This window comes from Ammospiza nelsoni, chromosome 5 (assembly GCF_027579445.1).
Source record: "Ammospiza nelsoni isolate bAmmNel1 chromosome 5, bAmmNel1.pri, whole genome shotgun sequence".
In the NCBI taxonomy this organism is placed as follows: Eukaryota; Metazoa; Chordata; class Aves; order Passeriformes; family Passerellidae; genus Ammospiza; species Ammospiza nelsoni.
In genome coordinates, this window is record NC_080637.1 from 36,702,600 (window position 1) to 36,722,166 (window position 19,567).

Genomic DNA, 19,567 nt, shown 5'->3' on the forward strand with positions numbered 1-19,567 from the left:
AGATGCAGCTGGAGTGGACTTTGATGGTCCCTGTGGGTCCTTTCCAGCTCAAGACATTCTATGTTTCTATGATTTTTTTTTTTCCTGTGGTTCAACAGACACTAATTGCTCCAGCCCACAGGGACAGCAAAAGTCATGTTTTGCCTCCATGGTTGAGAGACATGGTTGTACAGTGTCTCTCTGTAGGCTGGCCTCCTCAATTGTCCATAAATGCCTTCAGGATGCCATGAATAACCCACAGCAGCATGGCTAGGAGCTGTGCTCTTCTCAAACTCAGTAGGGCAGCTGGAAGGACTCTCTACCAGGAATACCCTTGAAATTCTCTTGTGTGTTTATTCAGCAATATGATAGGAGGATATTTAAGCAAGAGGATAGAATAAATAGCTTGCTGAAAATCATCACACTGAAGTATTAGAACAACCATCAAAAAATAAAACAAACTGTTAACATTAGCATTTACACTACAATCTCATCTACATGGAGTTTCGTTTTTTCCTTTCAGCTTTGTTTTGTTACTATTTCAGTTTAAAGAAAAAAAAGAGCAAAAGGCTGCCCCTGTACCTCTTAAGTAAGAGACTCAGTAACCACCTTTGTCTGATAGATAAACTTTTGCTTTATACCTGGCTTCATCAGTCAGTCATTGTCCCTCCTGACAGCATCTCCTCCCATTTTATTGGAAACTAACCAAATAGTCACAACAAAACTATTATTTGTGGTTATTATGTTTTGAAGGATACAGACCTGAGATGACTAGTTCAAAGACAGCTACACGTGTTGTAGCTCTGGTATCTTTGCAAGCTCCTTAGAGGGTACACGTGACATTTGATCCTCTTACTTTCTTTATGTGGGAGTTTTCATTACTAAAGCCACTTGCCTTTTATGTCTGAGCATATGCATATCCCCTAAGCCAAACAACCCTGCTGTATTTCCTCTCTAGAGGCAAAGAAATCTGTTTGCAAGGTGTTCTTATTTGTGCTGTTTCTTCATTTGGTGGTTTAATAACCTTCTTTCTCTGCTGGTATTGTTATTCATTCATGTTTTTTATCCACAGCAAATGGGACCCTGCTAAGAAAATCTGGAGAGCACAGAAAACAGCCAGGATTAAGAAAAAAATTGAAAAATACTTTCTTTTCTTCAGTACCTTTTAAATTAGTTATACAAATGCATTTATTTATTTCATTTGTTTTTTTCTAAGCCAGAGACAAATGTAGAAGGGGTAAACAGTCTAATTCTTTATATTCTTTTAATATAAGTTATGGTGAAAAAAGGATTCAGATAAGATTTTGTTTGATCAGCCACCTAATAGATACTTCTATAATGTTTTTGACAAATATAGAAGACCAAACTATTCTTTCCTTTGCAGGGCTCATATTTTCCATCTCCAAGGTTTAAGTCATATTAGCAAGAGCCATTTGTTGCATTTCTCTTGCCTACATGACAATTTTAATTTAAAGATGGATTTCTTCCTTCCATTCCAATAAAAGTTTATAATCAATCTTTTGTTTTGCCAAAGCATGTGTAACTAAATCTAATTTGTATTATTTTTGCTATCTGTAACTGTATATGTAGTTCTTAATGGTTTTCTTCAGCTCTATTTTTTCAGAGATTTGACCATATTGGTACAAAATAACAGTATCCTAAAAACGACAATAATTTATAATAAGGGAAATCATCAGCTTGGCTCAATGAAATTTTTATTTAGCTCTTTTAGTTTCTTCTTTGTTTCAACATTTCATTCTTTTAATATAAGTTAATTAAACTTTGGAAAATAAGGCCATTTGAATTAAAAACAGTCTTATTCAGTAGAAATATAGATATAAATCTTTTAGGATATAAATCTTTGTACAAATGTGTCAACTAAATTGAGCTGTTCTTTGTGTTATTTTGTGCATACATCTATAAACAGGAAGGCACTGAATATTCTCAGGGCTCTGATGCAAGACAAAGCACCTCGAAGGTGTCAAATGGCTTCACCATGTTTGAGGTCAGCAAAAATTGAACCTATATCTAGCACTGAATTCCATTTAGGCATGATTTTTACAGACTCTAGGTTTCCTTAAGTGTTCTACAATTTATAACTCTGGCAAAATCACCTAGTTAACTGTTGTCTATAGACACGATCCAAAACCTGGACCTGATGTCATTTTCTTTGGCACTAATATCTTCAGGTCCACTTCCCAAAGTTGTGGAGGACAGCAATGGTGCAGGCACTGCACACAGCTGCACTGTGGTGGGGACATTCAGCAGGACCAGGAAGCTGCCAGGGGGACTTTGACAAACAGCACCATCAAGATCTTGTTCTGGGCATGCCTGGAAGTTGGACATCATAAATAAAGATCCCCACTTGGTTTCCAGGCATCAACAGCATCACTTGGATGCCAATTTCAGATACTAAACTGTTCATGTGTTGTGCAGGGCATCCTGATTTAAGTGGTCATGATGTTTGAAAATTATTGGACTTTCTTCCCAAATTGCTGTCACCTATTGGGACTGTGATGACCAAAACTCATTTCAAAAGCAACACCATTAAATGACCTCATTTAACAGAGATAAATCAGTACCTGATTTATCCCTGTTTAATGAGGTCATTTAATGATGTTGCTTTTGAATGCTAAAATAAAAATGTACAGGTAACAACTGACACTTATTACCTGCACATTTTTATCTTGTCCAACTTTTTGTTGTCCCTTCTCATGGGTCTGAAAGCAACTGCTGATGCTATTACTTCCCTTAGCTTCCCATAGCTCCTCTGGGATAGAGGAGAAACATAACGGATGGGCTGGTAATGTGGTCTTTCCTTCCCACTTCATCAGGTAATAAAGTTTCTTTCTAGCTTTTATTATTGTATTTATTCTGTAAAGTACGCATGCACACATTAGGAATATTAGTCATATTCCTAAATCTTATTGAAATCTATAATATTTTAACATGTACTTAAGTGCAGATTAAAAAAAAAAATGCTGCCTTCCTAATTAGTTATTTCTATTTACTACTTCTGTCCAAAGATGACATAGAAATGGAGATACTTTTAAGAATCTCCATCTTAATCACTGTCATGTTGTCCCATTTTCCCAAGGACATTGAAAAGAGTCTGGCATGGAGAAGAGCAGAAAGGGACTGAAGGCTGGCAATCTAGAAGAAAGCATATGAACAGCATAACCCCATTAGCAAAGTAAGACAAGAAATATATTCCTGTAGGAGGACAATAATGAGGAGAGAAAACATCAGCTTCAGGAGACATAAAGAAGGGAGATGCTTATGGGTCTGTCCATATGTGCTGTACCACAGCACATTTGCCTGCCCACACAGACAAACAAGTTCATAGCACATCCTGATATCAATGTTATTCTGTTAAGAAATGTTCAGGTTTAAGGAAACTATTATCTGAGCTACCCTGATTTCTGCTTGTGCTGACTCAAATTTCATTAAAAACCCCTGCACATTTTTTATATTTATTTTTAATTAATGTCCCTTTAAAAAAACATACTCCTAGAATATTTCTTGAAATTAAATAAAGGTCTGGACATCCAACAGAAGACATCTAGAAAAAATGATAATAAAAATTCAGTCCTGCTTCTACCAGGAAACTCCCAATGAGGTGAGGAAATCAAACCAGGCAAAGTGAAAAGAAGGCTTAAATAAGCTGAATAGAGATTAAGTTAATTCAATACAATGCCAAAACAACCTTTCTGTAAGGCTCCCTGGTGAAATCAATGTTAGGTAGTTTGAAAGTACAACCTTCAAGGAATAACAGCAAGAAAAACAATAAGCATGCTGCTTTAAAAAAAAAATACCCTGAAGGATAAACCATTTTACTAGTACAGGAAGGTGGAATCTATACCTACTTTTATCAGCAAGTGGAAACTCAGAATTTACCTGTCAAATATTTATCTGGTTAAAAGAACAAAAATTACTGAAAAGATTCAAAGTACAATTCAGATTATTAAGTCATTTTAACTTGTAATGATAGGGCAAGTTTTTGAAGGTGTTTCAGTAAATGTCTCCAGAGATGGTGGGTTATCCACCTTCTCCAAGTGCAATATATATCAGAGGTCAAAGCCCAAAAAGTGTCTGACCATGACAATATGATTCAGCTGATGGAAATATGTTGCCAGCAGTGATATGCAGCCTTCAACTTGCTGGCTCTAGCACACTGAATAGGATCAGCTGGCCAAATTGCTGTCAGTAAAAATTGAGATATATTTTATGAAGCCTTCATGGGACTCTAGACATAAGCAGTAGATGTGAAGCTGTAAGCCTTTTCATGTCCCTGCACAGATATTCCCTCTTCAGGTGAACAAGCTGCAGTCCCCTCGTGCTCCATCCCTGCCCAGCACAGCGTCCCTGCCCTGGCCTGGCTCCAGTTTGTCGATGCCTTTCCCGCACAGTGGAGCCCCAAACTGGACACAGGGCTCCAGATGTGGTCCAACAGCTGCTGGGTACAGGGAAGGATCCCTTTCCTTGTTCTGCTGGCTGTGCTCCTGCCCAGAGCACTGCTGGCCTTCACTGCTGCCAGGGCTCCTGTTGAAGATTGCAATGCAGGCTGTTTTCCATTACCATCTGTATGGCAGATTACCTTTGTCAAGTGGGCAGTTTGCTTTATCTCTCTCTTTGAGTGACGACATTCACACCTCCCTCGGGAGGGGACATCTGCTGATAACAGACTATTGAATGTCACTGCATGACCGATAAGAACTATAACATCCCATCCTGAGATGCTCCACCCGGAGGAAGGAGCCAAGCATTGCTACCCAGATATAATCCAGAAGTTTTTGAGATACCAGCACAGCTTTCTCCAGGGGATTCCCCAGAGAAACAACAACTGTCTTCTTCTTCCACGGGATCTTCAGAGGAAGAATACATCCTTCTCTACAGATTCCCCTTGCTCCAACAGAACCACACCTCATACTTCAGGAGGGCTGCAGCCACATTTCCAATTGGACTGCCACCAACACCCTGACCCACAGGGTGTCAGGTTGGGTTCTGACTCTGTCAGTGTTGTTCCAGTGTACTGCATTGTTTATTTTATCCTTTTATTTTCTTTCCTATTAAAGAACTGTTATTTCCTGCTCCCATATTTTTGCCTGAGAGCCGCTTAATTTAAAATTTACAGCAATTCAGAGGGGTGGGGAGGGTTTACATTCTCTGTTTCAGGGGAAACTCCTGCCTTCCTTAGCAGACTCCTGTCTTTCCAAACCAAGACAGCTCCGTGCTGGCCTGGGCTCAGCTGCTCCCCAGCTGTAACACACTGTCAGAGGTCACACAGGCTGCTCTGTCCCAGTGCTGAGCACAGAGCTCAAGAGATAACACGTGCTATTTCTTTCCTTCATGAGTTACTGGATGAGTAGTCCTTCTTGGAGGTAGTGACTTGAACAAATATTAATCTTCTAGATATTTTTTTTAGAATTGCCACTGTGATACATGGCTGAAAGACTGACTATTATGAAGATGTTGATCTGTTTTGTAAGATAAAATGTTAAGGATTAAAGAAAATGTTAAGGATTAAATAAAATATAATGGCTTGAGAATATATCACTTGACACAAATTTCAATAATTTTTAAACCATTTTTTTCAGTTTGAAGAATCCCTAAATATTCTTTTTTTCCTAGGAGTGCAGAAAACTTTGACTAGCAAATTTAAATCCACTGATTGTGGATTTCATTTTCTTAATTATCACTCACAGAACTCAAGGGTTAAAGGAGCACTGTTTGAAAACCAGTGGTAGATCGCTCAGCAAGCAAATACCTCAGGCCAGTAAGTCAGGAAGCAGCTGGAGGTAAAGGCAGAGGTGGCAGATTATGTGGACTCATGTATTTTTTCATGTTTTTCTTGACCATTGAATTCAAAACTGAGCTGTTGAACTTAGATCTCTAGTCTTATTTATAATACTTGACAGTGCTCTGCAGAGAATAAAATATGCTTCAGTGCTGGATCCAAATGCCAAATGAATGTAGAGATGGAAATGAGATGTGCAGATGCATCCGTGTTCATAATCCATTCACAGCGTTAACGCAGAAAGAAGGCTGCAGCTCTCTATTGCCCCCTTGCCTGGCTGAAATCTGTTCCTACACAGCTCTTCTTGTAATGGAAGATAAGCACCTCCTGAAAGATGAAACCTGAAAAAAAATGGCTTTTCATAAGAAGAGATAAAACTCCCAACCCAGCCCTCAGAAGCAATGAAACATTAAATGAAACATTGAAATCTCAAAACCATAGAAAAAAAATGGAATAAGATCAATGAAAATTTTACACCTTCCCATTTTTTATCAATTTTTATATCTCTAAGGTGATTTTTTTTCTTGGTTGCTCTAAGTCCCATTAGAATATTTTTGGTTAACAACTGCAGAAAAGGAACTTTTCAGCTGTAAGCTTGCTGTTGCAGGGCCCAAGTCTTTGGCACAAATATGATTTTGAAATTCTTTCCCTGCTTTTTGAAATGCTTTCCCTGTGTACAAGTCAGAGACGTCTCTTTTAAAATGTACATTAGATAATAAATTAATTTCCAATCTGTGAATAACATATATTTTATCAAGAAATACAACCTTACATGACACAAATGTATTTACATATCCAAATGTTGAAAAGCAAAGACACAAAAACAATGTATTGAAATGTTTTATTAACCATGAAATACAAAGTAAACCTAAAATGAGTTTCTCTCCTGAGTCTGAGTAATCAGATCTTTTTTTTTCCCTTTCTTGCTCCTGCACTCCCTCCTGCACTCACTTTTCTCCATTTCAACATCCCTTAGAGAAAAGTCTTGCCATTTCTCACAATCAGATAATTCAAGCTTGAATGCAAGAACCCCAAGTTCTTCTGCCTTGAACTGTCTCATTGAAGAAGCACATACAGACATGGGGCAGATGGTTCTCCCAGCTTCCCTCAAGCAAGAAATGCCGTAGCTTTCTGTCCCTACCCAACAAAAAAATAACAAAAAATACCAAAAAAGAAAATGAAGCATTTTTCACAATTACTGGATCTTGGCACTCTAATTCTCCATTTCAACCAAATGTTCTTCCAGTCTCTACCCCTGTAAAGACTGGTGACTGTACAGGGTTTTCACATCAAGAATCATAACATCCCTCTAAGACTGTTATGGGATACAGATTTCAAAGGACTTATGTGGTGTGAAATATGTTCATTTGCACATCCTGATAATACTGACCCCAGAAACTGAACTTAAAGAATTCTAAATTTATAAGTTATTAAGAGGTATAAGCTGGCTTATATTTGAACTTCATTACATGCTGAACACATGCATACATACAGAAAATGTTCAAAGTCAGGCAGTGAAAATTATGCAAGATTTTAAATGACTTACAAGGAAAGATTATGGGACCCTAATTGCTTAATGGAAGGACTTATACCTAAAGAGTAAAATTCAGCATGATAACTAGTGTAGAACTGGCATACAGAAAAAAAAAAATAAACAGTTACTGGATGTTAGAAAACTGTTGGGAAAAAAACAAGTTAATGTGCACAATACAATTGGTGTGGACTTTCTATGTCATCAGGATTATTTCCATGTAATCTTGGTCATCTATGCCAAAGGAATATTTTAGTAAACTCATCTTAAAGCAAGACAAATCCCCTGCCAACTGAACGACCATCCCAAATCTCCACTTCTCTAATGAAGAAAAAGCTTATCTCAATTTCTATATTAAATTTATTGATGGCCCTTCTGTACCCTAAAGCTAAATGATGATACCCCTGACTTGACTAGATACAGCTGTCATACCTATGATTTCATGTGCCATTTGTTTTCTAAATTATGGATATACTCAGCATTAAAAAGCCTTTCATTTTTGTCTCCATTTTGATTGTATAGCTGTTTGCATTTCCACAAATATTTTTCTCATCAGGCCTTCAAGTGCTCAACAAGTAGGAACTAAGCTGCAGTGTATGGTAAACTCATAGCTGTATTTTCATCCCTATCCATCAATACTGTGCTGCTGCTCCATATCATGTCTCTTCCTTTCTTTTGTTATTTGTTTAATGTCCTTGAAATATCTAACTCAGCTTTTTTGCCATGCTTCATTTTCCCTGCATGTTTCCTGGGCACTCAGAAAAACCTTTTCTTGTTTTATAATATTACATATAGCAATACCTAACCCTACAATTCTAGCAGAGATGGCCTTTCAACAACACAATGACTGTTTCTAACAGCTTTCCAGAATGCTTTCCCTTTACTGAAATGCGGAGCAAAAATTATAGGAAATCTTAAAAATTATCTCAGTATTTGTTACTGTTTGATGACCCACAAACCTGGTTGAAAGAAAGAAACATGCTAGCTTTTGATTGATTGAGTGAAATGCGTATGAAAATAAAACAAACTTCAGAAGGCAATCATTGGTTGCGTTTAAGCAAAGGCCTGTTCTGGAAAAAGACTAATGTCCAACATGGTCCTGCCTGGTGAAGCTGTCAGAGCATCATGTTGTAAGGGATGTGACTCACTGTGTGTCAGGACAGATCAGAAGCTTGATAATTTCTTCATGATTTTCATTTCAGGAGGGGTAAGAAATTTTCCACAAGGAAATGTTGGAATAATTATTTCAGCTTTCCCAGTTTCTTTCAGTAATGCAAGAACAGTTTTTGTCCAATCAAGTAATAAAGTTTTATATTTGTTTACTCATTTTTTAAAATTTCATTTAAGCTTCTACAATGTAAATTTTAATATAACATTATATCACAGCACAAATACACATATATAGGATATTCATTGCAGCCTTGCACACCCCTGAATCTATTTGTGTCCTATTTATTTGTCTGAAAGGAAATTGTACATACATATTTCTATATGAATTCTTTTAAAGTTTTCTCATACATTTTTATTGTTATCTTTGTTCCAGTTGAGAATGAAAACAAGTTCAGAAATGTCGGAATTTCACCTCTGAGACAAAGACTGGTTTTCAACCACCTATTCACTTGCTAGCAGTCTATTATCTACTAGCAGTCTCTCAAGGCTAGAAAATACATCAAAAGAACCATTTAAATACATTGATGGGTATTTAACTAAGAAATGGATAGGATCAGGTTGTGATCAACACAGTGATTCCATGAAGTCCTTTCCTACTTAATAGCATTTGTACGATTAATTAATGCCGTTGTAAAAGAAAAAAAAAAAAGACATTAGAATATAAATTAAACACGTAGGATTCTATTTTGCTCCAAGATACTTAACTCATTCCTGTCACCTTCAACAGGAGTTGCTTCTAAGAAGCACCATAAACAAGCAAAACCAAAAAAAAAAAACAGATTGAAAATGGATGCTTATGTAATTTTGCTAATGGTTTGCAAACAGCCTAGACATTATTTGACACAATAAATGCTATGCTGTTCTATGTGTGTAGATAACTTAGAGTCATCAGTGTTGCTTGATAATTCAGTCAGAATTAGTGATCAGGAAGCCTCAGCAAAATACTGAGTATCAGTTCAAGTGCTTATTCTAAGTACTTTGCATCTTCTCTTAGACTATTTCTGTGGCTTGCAATCACTGAGGTCCTCCTTTCTGATAAATAAGAAAGCAGATCAGAAATATCCTAAAGACTTCATCCTTTTTATTCCTTTATATTTTGGCTTCCCTAAATTCTTATTTCTCTTGGCTTAGGGAAAAGAAGGGTACAACAGAAATAAAATTGAATGGGAACATGTTATTGCCCATCATAAAGGTTCATGCTCATCTGGATTAATATATTACCATTGGTAACTCTTTTTAAATACAGGATATGAGAAAAATGAGATTTGGGATTTGGAAGAATAAAATTACAGGGGCTTAGTGAAAGAAAAGAGTAAAAGTTTGAGCTGTGTTTTTGTCTGAAAATAAAATACAAACACCTAATGAATGGCACAGAATAGATTTTTAAAGTAAGAACCTCTGCGAATGTCTTCGTAGAAACACACCCATGGGACTGTGGTCTTTGGGGCTCAATTCCATGCATAAACACCTGGAGCACATGAAGTGTCCTGAGGCTTCTGAGGCTCACACAGAGGGCTAGCAGATATCAGGCACCTACAGCTGGTCCAGGCCCTTTGGGGAAGCAGCCAGAGGCCAGGCATAGTACCTAGGGACATCTTGGATGGCACTATTATAGCGACCTGGTGAGGTCTCCAGGGTGAGAGAACAATGAGAATCTTGTTTGATGATCAGAAGGCTGGATTTATTGATATATGACATATAATACATTATAACTATACTAAAAAGAATAAGGAAAGAAGTTGCAGAGGCTGCTAAGCTAAGAATAGAATAGAAAAGAATCTAAAAACAAGAGAGTTCTCTGTCACTGTGTTCCACAGAGCTTGCCCTGTGATTGGCCCTTAATTGTACACATGGAACATGAACTAATCACAGGTGCATCCTATTGCATTTCACAGCAGCTGATTATCATTGTTTACATTCTCTTTCTGGGGCATCAGCTTCCCAGAAGACAAACAAGTCCCAAAGAAAGGATTTCTGTGAAAAAATGTCTGCGACATGGCACCAGGGGGCTGTTTAGGTAACTCAGTCCAGTCCTGGCTCTGGTACAGGACAACCTGTATTGATAACAGTTCTTCCTTCCTCCCTTGCTAACTGTATGGGTTAGTCTCTTGGCCAGTATAAGGACCTAGTGCTCTTCCCGCAAAATCTTCTAAAGCCATACTATTCTGAAAGCCACCCAAGTGGTCTTCAGGTGAAAAGTATATTTTAGCTGCTGTCATCCTTTGGTTCTTGTATCTGCCCCTGAACACCGCCATAAGTATATCCTGTGTTGTCTGTGTTACACAGGTATTACCTAGGCAAAACAAAATTAACTCCACCAAAAAGTTCTAAGTTAGATATAATTTTCCTAATTAAACTGGTGGGTTGATACCTACTATCATTCTTCCGATATGTATATGCAGCAATTGCATTACCTGTGTCATTCTTTAATGGTCTCAATAAATTAGAAAAGCCTGGAAGTTTTTTAAATTATATATGTTTCAATAAGACAACATTAAATTAGGGAGTCATGATTAGATAATTTTCCCAGGTTCCTTGTTTGAAATTCTTGATTAAGAACTGTTGCCTATAAGTTCAATAATGATCTGATATAATGACCACAATTAATATTGTATTAAGAATGTTGAATTTATGAACTACAAAATTGGGCTTGTTCCCAGTTAGTAACTGTGGTGACAAACCGTCCTGACTAAGCAACTCTCAGGGTATTTCAACAGAACTTGGAATAAATATATCTTCATTTACCAACTTTATCTATTTCAAATGATCATGTATAGCTGCTAACACTTCAAAAGAAAAAGATCAGCAAAGTTCTAGTAAAATGTATCCAACATTTTAATGAGATTATAGTAGATCTGTTGTGTCCTACCATTGCATTTAGACATTAATTTTCTCTAGCGCCATTTAGACCAAGTCCTCTGAACTAACTCTGGTAAATTTTTTCTCATGCTCTACCTATATAGCTTACAGCTATCAAAAATGAAAATTGATAGCTGTAAGCATTTGAACTTTTCTGAAAGCTCTTCATCACCTGAAATGCTAGGAACTACCAAATTAGATCTCCCTTATAATTCCTAATGTAATCTTAGGTCAGAAGACTGAACTGAATTAATGGTTTTTCAGAAACCTCGAAATATAAAAATTCATCAGATACAGAATATGCCACTTGTCAAAATCTCTATAGAATACAGAACTGGAAATTATTTCTCCTTCTCTCGTCTTTCTCTGCAACTACAATCTGAATTGTGCCTCTTCCTGAACAATGCAATGCTGAATTAGAAACCTCAAGAAATGAGGGTAGTTGTAATTAAATGTTGTTAAGTACCTTCATTAAATCAAACATCTAGATCAGAACATCTGTGCTTGATGCATGGATCATGAAAAATTCATAAAGCTTAAAATAATCTTTGACATGAGATTAGGATATACTGTTATGGACTTTAGGAAACATTTTTTTCCTTTACATTTTGGAGAAGGTGATAAATATATTGCTTAAATAAAATTCATCTCTTTGCATATTAAGCATAAACCTTATTTTAATGAAATTCACTTCAGTCCTCATTGTGGTCTGTTTTTAAATGAAAACTTATATATTAAGCATCCTTAAAGACTGGCTCTTACATAATCCTTTAACAACGTATCAGTCGTATACTAGATAAGCTCTGGAAGCTTTGTTTCACAATAGCACATTTGTGTGCCAGCAGAGCTTTACCACTGAGAGTACGTCACATGAATATTAAATTGAATTGTCTTCCTGCATATGTGAGGTATAGCAGCACACTATACAATCAGTGTACTTGAGTCACAATTTCCCACTTCTAAATCTGGACAATAGCAATCAAATAAATACCATGATGAAAGCACTGGAAGGCCTTCAGAAGCTGAATTCCTGATTGTTTGGGACAAAATGAAAACACAGCCCCGAGCAAAGAAGAGCCTCAGAGACATTTTACCTCTGACAGCTCAAGACTCAGCAGACAGGTTTTTGAGAAGAGGTGGCCTTGACCTTCTCTAAGTCTCCTGTCAAAATAACTGATTGGTTTTCATATAGACTGTCCATCACGTTTAACCCAGCAGGATGCGGTAGAGTTCAAGGTAGGGAGCCAGTTGGAACAAATATGCAGCACAGAAAAAGAGAGCATGAAATTGAGGGGTTTAGGGCAGCAATCTAACACTCAGCAATTCCCAGGAACCTCTTATCTCAGCAAGCTGTGAAGAATTTAGTTTCTCATTTGTTTCAGCCTTCCAAAGACATCTTGTTGGCAGAAACAGTTTCCAGATGAATCTGCCAGGTCCACATCAGTACTGGATAGTTTTCAGCTGTGAACAATACAGCAAAATACAACAGTCTGTGACTGCACAAACCCCCCTTCCACTGAAGGCTTTTACTGTACTGGAAGATTTTCCGTTAGATCAATTTGGACTCACTTTGCCCTCTTGTCCCAGAAGTGGAACATCTGCAGTAAAGGACGCATTTTGCTAACTCAGCCTGTTGTGAATACTTTTTTTTGGCATACTTTACTGGGTTTTTTCTAGTCTTACTTGCCAAATTCAAAGTGTTTTGAAACAGTTATACTCTTTCTATTGTTCTGCAACTTTGTCCACTTAGTTTTTGTTATGCTCTACAAAAAGAAAATTACTGCAGTCATAAATAGACTATCACATAGCTTTCAGAATCTCTATAGCATTCATCTGGACTGGTCTCATACAAAAATATAAAGTCACACTGCTAAAAGACAAGTTCAAATCACTAACATAATTCATAGACTGTACAAAGACATCTGTAATTAACACAATAAATAATATGGGTTTTCTTGAGAAGTAGAGATAATTTTGAGAAGCACAAAAAAATATCTCTAAGTCTGTAGTTACACTCTTTTCAGTATTCCCTTTTTACCTGCAAATAAAACCATGTTATAATCATTTGCATGTGTTTTATTATACATTGTATAGTGCAAGAAGGGAATTACTGTACAGAATAATTTCCACAATTCCCACACACCCTTTTGTACATGTACGGTCATGTCTGTAGATAAAGACACCTCTTACATTCGTGGAGCAAATTAGAAACCAATCTCCTCTAGCCACATTAGGTCTAAGGTGAGATTCCTGAAATTGTGAAAATAACACACTTTTGCACCATACTTGTACACCCAATCCTTTTGCCTTTGGTTGTTCAAAAGGTATGAATAACCATAAATCATCAAAAAAACATCAGAAACCATCCTTCCTTTGGGTTATGGCATGGACATGTGCAGAAATGGCTCTTTTGTGCCACTCTCTGCTCCCAATGGTTCTCTACTCTTTGTCAAGGGTAAGATAAACAGCATTTCCAAAGGTTCCTGACTCATGGAGTCAGATGTCCTAGAGAAAGTTAAAGACCAGAAGCCTTCAGATTACAGAGTCAACACACTAATATCAGAACAGGAGTGGACAGAGAATCTCAGATTCAAGGTGAAGACCCTTTTGGATAAGGTGTTCAAACAGTCTAGCAGCTGTTTTGTATGTATGATGTGCATAGATATACAGAAAACCAAACACATATTGCTTGTTGCATTGCACACATAAAACAGAAATTTTTTTTTCCATATATCTGTACATCTTTTTTCTCCAGTTATAGTGACCCTTTCACTGTAAACCCAAGCAGAATCAGTACTAAAGGTATGAATGCAGAGTAGTCTATGGGAATGCAAATAAGTTGCTTAGAATTCAGTATCACAAAATTGTCAATTTCTGAAATTTGTTAAAAGAACCAAGAGTGAGTACAAAGGACAGTGTTAGGTTATAAGGGAAATGTGTCGGTCCTTTGTAATTCACATAAAATGCTGTCCTGAAATGCATCACAGAAGACATCTTTAATATCTGATATGAAAAATTTATGGAATGGGTGGTGAACGAGTGCTGCAATTCATTGCCAGTCATTCAGACATGATGGTGATAAAGGTCTGTAAGTGTCAAGACAGATACTTAGCTCTTAATTGTGGGGATAATTCAAATTTAGGGAAGAGGTGTGGGTCAGTTCTTCTATTCCAAAGTGAATGGCTTACTTCTAATTGAAAGCAACACTAATTAAGATAAAGGGCAGGACATTAACACTCAGTATTAACATTATGAGCCACACCAGCAATATGCCCTGCCTCTGATGTGAGTAGTTATTTATGGTGCCTCTGGTGCAGCAGAGCTCTCCCTCGCATACACATCAGGTATCGGGTTCCAATGTACACAGCTTTAGTGAGGGAGTTAAATAAGAAAATACCAGCTGGGGAGGCGTCTCTGTGCAGTGGAAACAAACTGGACAGAAAACAACTGGGCAGGTTTATCTGTCATTCATGAAGGCAAACACTTCCCTCCTGCCTGACAGCTTTCAGGTTTCTCTGGATTTCACAGGTTATGTCTAAAGGGAGAGGATGGCACTTAAGCCCTCCACTCCCTGGTGACCTGCAATCATGCCTCACCTTGCTCTCGTTTGCATAGAGGACACTTCTCTAGGTGGGCCAGAAATCCACAGCACTCTTCAGTCAGAGCCCTGGAGAGGGTCAGGGGGGCGAAGCACCTGGGAAGCATTGCAGCAGTCACACACTGCTGTGGTCTTGCTGGGCTATTGTCCCATGGAAACTTTGGAGTGGAAAGGTCTGAAAGCTTCGCAGACCAGCCAAACTATTTTTTGAATTACAGGACTGACAGCTTGAATTAAGACCAAAAATATTTCTAGTGCTTTCTATTATAGCTCAGCTGTTTTCCTATATTGGGCTGGCCATGTGAGGCAAAGTGAAATCAATGTTGTACTCCTACAAAACCCAAGCAGTTCATTCCTTTTAAACCCTATTAACAAAGATATTACCTCTCACTTAACCAAGTACAACAGCAAACATAGTGTAACATTTCCACAAATGAAAATTAAATTAAAAGCTATGCTAATCATAAGTACTTTAACAAGATTGAATATCTTTTCCTAGAAACAAGGACTCCTATTTGTGTCCCAATTTGTGTCCCAAATGCTATTTCTTTTCCCATCTTTCAGTTTGAAAAATGAATCACTTATTTCCACTTGAAAGCTATTATTAATTCCCTTATGGTCCCATGTGCTTCTGTAGTTGAATGTCTTATTCACTGACGGTGAACAAAGTTTAGATTTCTTCTTGGATAAAGGGCGCTTGGAAGATAATAGAGCAAAGAAGACCATTTTCATTCAGAATTATGTTTTTCTTAATCCCATCTCTGACCTGAGATAGAGTATCACAATAGTGTGATCAAACCATGTGAACTTGCTTCTTCACCACAAGGCAGAAAGATCTAAATCTTTTGTGATTCTCTAAACTGACTTGACTTTTTAAGAGGCATATAAGGACAGGCTTGGTATCCTTTTTGATACTTTCAAGCATAACAGACAAATAAAATCTTAGCTGAAATAACTTGATTTAAAAAATAGCAAATTAATCGCAATATTTTGTTTAAGTTTTCTCATAGAGACCTTTTGAAAAACCAGCTAAAATGTTTTCCTTTGCTATTAATGTTCCCAGCTGTCTGAGCCTGACAGCACATTTCTGAACATTGATATATACAACTGGAGATACTGGTTTTAATATCCACAGATTATGGTTTTAATAGCCGCATTTTCTTAGATCTGGAGTATTGAAAGTGTCCTAGGAGCCATTTTTTAAAAGAAAAAAATCTGTCCAACTCCCAGAAAATATAGACATTCATATGCTGTCACACCTGTCTGTGCTTCACTGCACTGTTTGATAAAATGGTAAACTTTCATGCCCAAATTTTCCAGTGGAATGAAGTTCAATAGATCACCTGAAGAACCAGTGCAAAAAATTAGCTCATAGGTACAAATAGTCAGAGCACAAATATTCCATTTTCTAAAAGGGGTTTTCTAGTTTTATCTGAGCCAGTAGATTTTATTTAGCAATCACTGAAGTATTTTTACCACCTGTGTTAGAGAGTGAGTTAAACAGATCCTTCTGATTGTCCCTTCCAGCCATGACCATCTACCTGCATATAATAAAATTGCTAATATAGAAGTACTCACGGAAATACTTCACCAGTGCTCAGATCTCAAAACATATCATGGAAAAAAATTAAACAATTGATCAGCCTTTATTTCCAAGCATTTTTCTACATGCTGCACTTTTCTGCTCTATGGCACTGCTCCAAGAGAAAGCATGGGGTTTCCCTTCCAGTAGGTCTTGTAATCTAGTACATGACTCATAATAGATGAGATGCTTCTGGAAAGAAAACAAATAAAAAATACAGTGCTTTTTAGACTGAAATTTCGAAATTTCCTGCAGCAGAAGAGGTAGTTGAGCTTTGACATCCTATTCCTCCGTCTTTGGAGGAATGCTTTATCTCCCCTAGGGTGCTATGCAAATAATAGGACAGGTTTCGGGAGACAACGGCACCCAAATAAGCACTGGTGGTTTACTCTGAAAAAACATTCCCAAGGGAATTTTTATACTTTCTTGCCATCCTCAGAGAAGAGTCCAGGAAAGGAGGAAAGTAAGAGCCAACTTCATTGCAGACATAATCACATAATCGTCAGGAGAAGGTGAGCTGCTTTACTCCTAGTAGACCAAAACCTTTCTTGTACTAAGTCCCACACAGAGGCAGTGGGTCTCCCTAGACTAGATGTAGCTCATGTTGAATGCCTTTACTCATGTTGAATTACTTTCTTCCTGGTGGGGAAAAGCAAGGGTTTTCTGAGTTGTCTGTAGTGGTTATAAGCTGCAGAGAGAAATGTAAGACAGACCAGGTCTCCTCTCCAGGGTGACCAGTGCTGGATGTCTCTCCAAGCAGTCTTTCAATTGTACTTAAATTCCTGAGGCTGCATCTGTCCTCTTGTCAAATTACACTGCTATTACTTTTGGGGCTACTGTGTTTTTTATAACAGGTGTTACCTACCTATTACAAGTAGGTAATGTTTCAAAACACACTGAAAATAAGGAAAGCTTAGAGAATCAAAGCTTTTAAATTGTATTGTTACTGTTCTACCCTCAGTCTTTTTCTAAAATCTGTTTCTGATCAGTGACCTCATAGATGAAGGTAGAGCTTTTTTTATCCTCAGGTAAAGCCACAGTCATTCATTTCTAACTAATGGCATAGGAGACCATCTCAGAGGTGGGTGTGATAGCATTACGCAATTTGAACAGGTAGCATCAAAGATTAATGAGAACAACCAAAATATTTTTTCTTGCTTAATAAATTACTGTATAAGAAAGAAGAAGTGCAAAATAGCACTCAAGATTTACACAAGATCTGGACTAAACGGATACATTTTCATTGACTTGAACGGGTATTTTATTCAGCCAATTTGATTCTATTTGGTTTCAGTAAAATAATACAACATGACAGTGATTCCTGTGGGATTTTCCTTTTCATACCCTCCATAAGTCTCCTAAAAACCATATCTTTAAAGATGTTCAGTCATAATATTGTACCTGTCTGACCTATATTGTTTGTCCTGAATTAGCTGACCTTACAGTCTCCATTTCTCACTCATGAAGTCCACTGCTATGGGCAGAAAAAACTCAGAAAGATACTTTTTATCTCTTGTGGAATGAATTCTTGTTGGCAGGCAAAATTTAAATTTCAGGATTGCAATATTTTGCTGATCAAGAAAAGAGATAATTTCTCCTATCAATTGTATCTGATTGTGTCTCAGCTGAAACGAGGAATGAAGTCATTCTGAACATTGTGATAATAAGTAATATCAATCAGGAAGGAATAATTACAAAGAAATAGAAGTAAATTAGTTTTGCCTCCTGATAGCACTGAAGTGAGAAATGAGTACACAGGAAAGGGTGCACAATAGGTATGAGAAGAGTATTTGAGTGGAACAGGAATGCACATGGAATGTAAAAGAGAAAAGTTCAGAGGCAAGTTTTGAGAGGAAAAATGGGGTTTTTTTCCAATTTAACTTTGTTTCACTACTGGACAAAGTGAGTGGCTACCCAGAAGAAAGGGGCTTCATAAGATTTTAGATTAAATTATATTTACTTTGATTTTTTTTTTCCCAGTGGAGCTTTGTTTGCTTTAGCATTTGCCTTTTGTTTCTCAATAAGGCTGGTGTGAAGGTTAAAAATCCATGTCCTATTTCAAAGATTTGTGGGCAACTTAAGGATTTTAAAGTCAGATGAAATGCTACTGTAGTCCCAGTTAATAATAAATAACTTCCACAGCTCTACCTATGACATGACTGCCTATTCAAATCATCTATCTAATATTAGCAGGTCATTGATGTGTAGGTAGTAAGGACACAAGAGGAATAATCTTGGGACCCCCTGAAGTCAATACATATTTTAACACTGACATCAATGGAATCATTCTGCACACTAAGACAAGATTGTGGAGACTGTCTGACTTCTTAAAACCATAGCTAGCACTAACACACTAGAGTTCCTTCACCAAAAATATCTTGGGCCATCCTGCAAAATTTCACATTTTATTTTATGAATTTCAGGACTAATTTTGCGAATACATTTTGTTCACCATCAAGCTCCATTGCACTAAGAAAGCAAACACCTCCCTCATATAAGATGCATGTCATACCTTCTATAACAAATTGCCTATATTGATTTTTCTATGGAGACTAGGAAAGGTAGGACTTGAAATCCCCAGGCAGATGGAAACGAAGTAGCTATCTCTCAGGAAATCTGTTAACAGAAAATCTGCATGAAGAGATGAAATTAATTAGGACAAGAGCTTTACTTCATGCAAGCAACTGCTTTGATTTACACCATCTAAAGCATATCACTTCAAAATTCAGTCAATAGTGTTTGAGCTGATGACTTCTCATGGAAAATGTTACTTGCCTCTTTGAATTTCTATGCATCCATATTAAAAGTACCATACCACATAAAAATAAATAAAAATAGATAAATTATACCATCATTGTCAAAATGAAATTCAGAAAAGTACAGATGGTAAAAGCTGTAATCCAAGGATTCAATTTTGTGCATACTAAAAATCATTCTCAAAATCAGGCTCTACCTTTTACTGAAGCACACAGGTAATAAATTTTTTGGAAGACTACTGCTGTTAAATATGTCAAAAAAATAACTCCATTTTAATAATTTTAGGGATTTTAA